The following is a 6000-nucleotide window of genomic DNA, read 5'->3' on the forward strand; positions in this document are numbered from 1 at the left end:
TAAGAAATGCTAAAATGTAGAATTTACTTGCATCATGATCATCATGAATGCATTTTTTAAAGTGTTTTGACGTCTCTGTTCTCTTTCGGGTTAGGTAAAATGGCTAAGAAGATAACAAGCAAAATGTCAAACTCCAAAAAACTTAAATATTTTCCTGTATTTTACATTGTTTCTATGAGCACACAACAGGAATGTTAAAGTAAATAAGATACATTTTTAAAAAATTCCAGTTAGAGTCTCACTCTGTTACCCAGGCTGGAGTACAGTGTCACACTCAATGGCCACCGCAGCCTCGATCTGCTGGACTCAGGCGATCTCTCTGCCTCAGCCTTCCAGCAAATTTTTTTTTATTGAAGAGATAAGGTCTCACCAAGTTGCCCAGGCTGGTCTGAAACCTTGGGGTTGGGCAATCCTCTCATCTCTGTCTCCCAAAGTGTTGGGATTGCAGGCATGAGCTATCGTGTTCGGTTTTTTTTGTTTTTTTTAAGTATGTCAGAGTAAATTCAGTTCAATGCTCTGAGCTTTTCTAACATATTTAGTCTTTATATGAACTGATACTAATGCAAATAGCCCTAAGGTCCTGAAGGATTCATTGTTTTGTTTTTATTGTTATTTTTTTTGAGTCTGAGTCTTACTCTATGGCTTAGGCTGGAGTATAGTGTGGCAAGCTTATGACCACTGCAGCCTCAACCTGCTGGGCTCAGGCAATCCTTCCGCCTTAGCCTTTCGAGTAGCTGGAACTATAGGCACGCACCACCATACTTGGCTAATTTCTTGATTTATTGTAGAGATGAGATCTTGCCAAGTTGCCCAGGCTGGTCTTAAACCCCTGGGCTCAGGCAGTCCTCTTGGCTCTACCTCCCAAAGTGCTAGGACTGCAGGCATGAGCCATGGTGACTGGCTCATTGTTTTATTTTTTTAAGAACTGGTAACCCTGATGTGGTATTCCCTAAGCCATACTATTCTATTCAAACTAAGTTTTTAAATGTTCAAAGAAAAAAGAAAAAGAATGTTATCCTTTACAAAAAATTATCTTGGCAAGAAAAAATCCATACATTAAGGTTAAAAATGAATTTAAGCTATTCAATAGACTAATCTGATATAGAGAGACTTATAGCCACCAATGATTCATTTCATAGCAAACTCATTTTATGCGTCAGTGGAGATACAGGAAACAGCAGGGTCAGAGCACAGAGAAAGTTGCTAGAACTTGACATTTGTAAGAGGAGAAGATAACAAATATAGTCCTAGCTAGAAGAATTAAAAGTAATATGTAATAATGAAAAACAAGAAAAAATGTATCAAAAATAGAACTAACAAAAGAAAAATAATATGTAATAAATAAAACTTGGTAAAGTATCTTTTAAAAGAGCTGAGCCATGTTTAGAGATATACCCACACCGGAAGACTTTTAATGTTAACAAAAAATTCACAGTACATTCTGCTCAGGCACAGAATACTACCATCACATTGAGTTCAGCACCGGTAACAGTTGAAATTTACTCAAGGAATGGGAATTTTGAATTTATTATAAATACATATTTTAGTTCCCTCTTAGATTAAAATATTTTCTTTCTTTTTTTGAGTTGGAGACTCACTGTCACCCACACTGGAGTAGAATGCAGCGATATGCTTATGGCCACCACAGCCTCGACCTGCTGGGCTCAGGTGATCTTTCTGCCTCAGCCTTGCAAGTAGCTGGAACTACAGGTGCACACTACCACGTACGGCTAATTTTTTTGATTTATTGCAGAGATGAGGTCTCACCAAGTTGCCCAGGCTGGTCTCTAACCCTGGGCTCAGGTAATCCTCTCACCTCAGCCTCCCAAAGTGCTGGGATTACAGGTGTGAGCCACCACGCCTGGTTAGAATAAAATATTTTCTAGCTTCTAATCTTATTGAGTAGACTATAACTAAATGAAAAAAAAAGGATAAGATAAATTCTGAAATAAAATTCAAAATTAAGAATTTACTGGTCGGGCTTGGTGACTCAGCCTGCAAACCCAGCACTTTGGGAGGCCACGGCGAGAGGATTGCCTGAGCCCGTGAGTTCGAGACCCGCCCGGGCAACTTGGCGAGACCTCGTCTCTACAATAAATAAAAAAAAACTAGCCGGGTGTGGTAGCGCACGCCTGTAGTTCTGGCTACTTGGAAGGCTGAGGCGGAAGGATCGCTGGAGCCCAAGAGGTCGAGGCTGTGGTGGCCGGAAGTGTGCCACTGCACTCCAGTCTGAGCGACAGAGTGAGACTCCAACTCAAAAAACAAAACAAACGAACAAACAAACAAAAACCCAACAAAAAAAAGAATTTACCAAAAAGACTTATTTTCATCAATCTTAGATAGCCTTCCAAGTAGTTGAAACCACAGGCGCACACCACCCCATCTAGCTAATTTTTTTATTTATTGTAGAGACGAGGTCTCGCCAAGTTGCCCAGGCTGGTCTTGAACTCCTAGACTCAGACAATCCTCACCCCTGCCTCCCAAAATGCTGGGATTACAGGTGTGAGCCATAGCACCTGGCTAATCTACTGTTTTGAAAATAAAAAACAGATGGTGGTTGCATTGGCTCATGCCTGTAATTCCAGCATTTGGGAGGTTGAGGTGAGAAAACTGCTTAGGCCAGGAGTTCAAGACCACCCTGAGCAACATAACAAGATCCCATCTCTACAAACAAACAAAACAAACAAATTAGCCAGGTATGGTGGCATACCTATTGTCCCAGCTACTTGGGAAGCTGAGATGGAAGGATCACCTGAGCCCAGGAGGTTGAGATTGCAGCAAGTTGTGATCATGACACTGCACACCAGCCTGGGTAACAGAGCAAGACACCGTCTCAATATTTTTTTAAAAGGGTAGGATAAAAGAACAGGGAGAATGCTGTATTTTCAAGATTTTTTTTTTTGAGTTGGAGTCTCACTCTGTCACCCAGGCTGGAGGGCAGTGGCACACCTCTCGGCCACCGCAGCCTCAACCTGCTGGGCTCTTGCCATCCTTGTGCCTCAGACTTCCAAGTAGCCAGAACTACAGGCATGTGCTACCATGCCCAGCTGTTTCTTGATTTATTGTAGACGAGGTCTCGCCAAATTGCCCAGCTGGTCTTGAACCCGCGGGCTCAGGCAATCCACTCACCTCAGCCTCTCAAAGTGCTGGGATTACAGGCTGAGCCACCAAACCCGGCCCGAGATTGTTTTTTAAAACAGTCCTTAGACAGGCACAAGAAGTGAGTGGAAGTAGAGGGATAGAGGACAGAAGGCAGTAAGAGGTGAAGGTGGGCAAGTCTTTCCCCCATTCACCCTAGCTGCCAACCAAAGAAACTCGGCTTTCCCATGTTTTCTTTATACTTCTGGAGAATAATTCATTCAAAGAAGGGGTTTTCCTACAAAATAAAATCCCCTGGAAAATTAGCTGCTCCAAAACCCACATATGTGATGAAAACAAATGAGTTAGAGTTGAAAGCATCAGAATACAAAGAATGATTGTTACAGATAAGGTGGGTTGCCTTCTAGTGAATGCTTTCCTCTTCCACTGTAACAAAATCCTTGACATTTAGGCCTTGCTTCCTATAATAAAGGCTACATCTGTCCCCTTGAAAATTATAGAAGTGCCTATATGACTAAGTCGGAAATAAGCAGCAATGGTATATGTATAACTTCTAGGAAATGTTCTGAAGGTGAGGTGGCATGCTCTTTTCCTTCCTGCTGGCTGAAATGCAGATATGGTATCTGGAATAGAAGTAGTCACCTTAGATTAAGTTATAAACCTTGTGTTGAGCATGTCAAAAAAACCCAGGAGAAACCTGTGTTCTTAATGATAGTGGCAACCACAGCAGTCCCAGACTACTAATAGAGACTTTACATGAGAGATAAATGCGTTTCTATCTTGTTTAAGTTATAATTATTAGAGGCACTCTGGAAAAAATAGGATTCAGGCAGGGCATGGTGGCTTATGCCTGCAAGCATTTTGGGAGGCTAGGGTAAGAAGATTGCTTCAGGCAAGGAGTTTGAGACCAGTCCAAGCAACATAGCGAGACCGTGGCTGGGCTCGGTGGCTCAGCCTGTAATCCCAGCACTTTGGTAGGCCGAGGTGAGTGGATTGCCTGAGCCCGTAGGCAACTTGGCGAGACCTCTTCTCTACAATAAATCAAAAACTAGCCAGGCATGGAAGTGCGCGCCTGTGGTTCCGGCTACTCGGAAGGCTGAGGCAGAAGGATCATCAGAGTCCAGCAGGACGAGGTTGTGGAGGCCGGGAGCGTACCACTACACTCCAGTCTGGGTGACAGAGTGAGACTCCAACCCTCCCCCCCCCCAAAAAAATAGTGAGACCTCATCTCTACAAAAAATCAAAAATTAGCTAGGCATGATGGCACGCCTTTAGTCCCAGTTATTCAGGAGGCTGTTGGCAGAATCATTTCAGCCCAAGAGATTGAGGTTACAGTAAGCCATAATCATGTCACTGTTCTCTAGCCTGGGCAACAGAATGAGATACTATCTACAAAAAAAAAAAAAAGAGGGATTCAATATAAAATATTTTAAAAATCGGCCAGGAGTGGTGGCTCAGCCTGTTATCTCCGCACTTTGAGAGGCCAAGACGAGAGTACTGCCTGAGCCTGGGGGATTGAGACCAGCCTGGCCAACTTGGTAAGACCCTGTCTCTATAATAAACCATAAAAACTAGCCAGGTGTGTTGGTGTGCATTTGTAGTTACAGCTACTTGGAAGGCTGAGGCGGAAGGATTGCCTAAGCCCAGCAGGTCATGGTTACAGTGGCCATGAGCATGCCACTGCACTCTAGCCTGGATGACAAGAGTGAGACCCCAACTAAAAAAAAAATCCTCATGTTTTATCTTTTTTTTTTGAGTTGCGTTCTCACTTTGTAGCCTAGGTTGGAGTGCAGTGGCATGCTCAAAGCCACTGCAGCCTCATCTTGCTGGGCTCAGGTGATCCCTCTGACTCAGCCTTCCAAGTGGCTGGAACTACAGGTGTGTACCATCACACTCGGCTAATTTTTTGAATTATTGTAGAGACGAGGTATCGCCAAGTTGCCCATGTTGGTCTCGAACCTGTGGGCTCAGGCAATCATCTCGCCTCTACCTTCCAAAGTGCTGGGATTACAGGTGTGAGCCACTGCGCTTGGCACATTTTATCTTATTAAAGGACTATCTAGTGGGGACCAAAGGAAGGCCCAAACTTTACCTGTATGATGACCACTTGCATACCTAATCCTGAATTGTACCTCACATCTTTAAATTAAAAATAAAAGACTATCTAATTCAGAGTCTGGATTGAGACTTTCCATGACAGCAAGTGACAAAAGAATGGAGAAAAATATGGTTGAGAAATTATAAATTTAGGAAGAGTTATTTAGCATACACAAGAAAATATGGTATATCAAAATTGTTATAAGAAAGATTTAGAAGAAATGAACTTTTTGTTGTAAGAGATATTTTAGCCAGGTGTGGTACATGCCTGTAGTCCCAACTACTTGGGAGGATGAGGCTGAATGATCATTTGAGCCCAGGGGCTTGGGGCTGTTGTGTGCTATGATCGTAAAACAACAGAGAGAAAGAAGGAGAGGGAGAGAGAGAAAGAGAAATATTTTGAAAAGATAAAGACAGATACATGACTTGCTTAAGAATTTTCAGTCTTAAATCTCAATTACAATGCTGGGAAAAACCCAAGAACAAAAATATCAGTAGCTTTGCCTTTCTTTCCCTTTTTTTTTTGAGTTGGAGTCTCACTCTGTCGCCCAGACTGGAGTGTAGTGGTTGTTCCTGGCCACTGCAGCCTCGACCTGCTGGGCTCTGGCGAGCCTTCCACCTCAGCTTTCCAAGTAGCTGGAACTACAGGCGCGCGTACCATGCCTGGCTAATTTTTTAATTTATTGTAGCGATGAGGTCTCGCCAAGTTGCCCAGGCGGGTCTTGAACCCTGCGGGCTCAGGCAATTCACTCACCTCAGCCTCCCAAGGCGTGGGATTACAGCCTGAGCCACCGAGCCTGGCTT

At 43.3% G+C, this 6000-nt stretch overlaps 1 protein-coding gene across 1 annotated transcript in view; it reads right to left on the reverse strand.

Annotated features, from left to right (window-relative positions):
* Window positions 1-6000, reverse strand: part of RBL1 (RB transcriptional corepressor like 1) — an 87824-nt gene that overhangs the window by 18543 nt on the left and 63281 nt on the right. The window lies entirely within an intron of this gene.

The sequence above is a fragment of the Carlito syrichta genome, unplaced genomic scaffold (genome assembly GCF_000164805.1).
Source record: "Carlito syrichta isolate Samal-C Ts95f unplaced genomic scaffold, Tarsius_syrichta-2.0.1 Scaffold135908, whole genome shotgun sequence".
NCBI classification, from domain to species: Eukaryota; Metazoa; Chordata; class Mammalia; order Primates; family Tarsiidae; genus Carlito; species Carlito syrichta.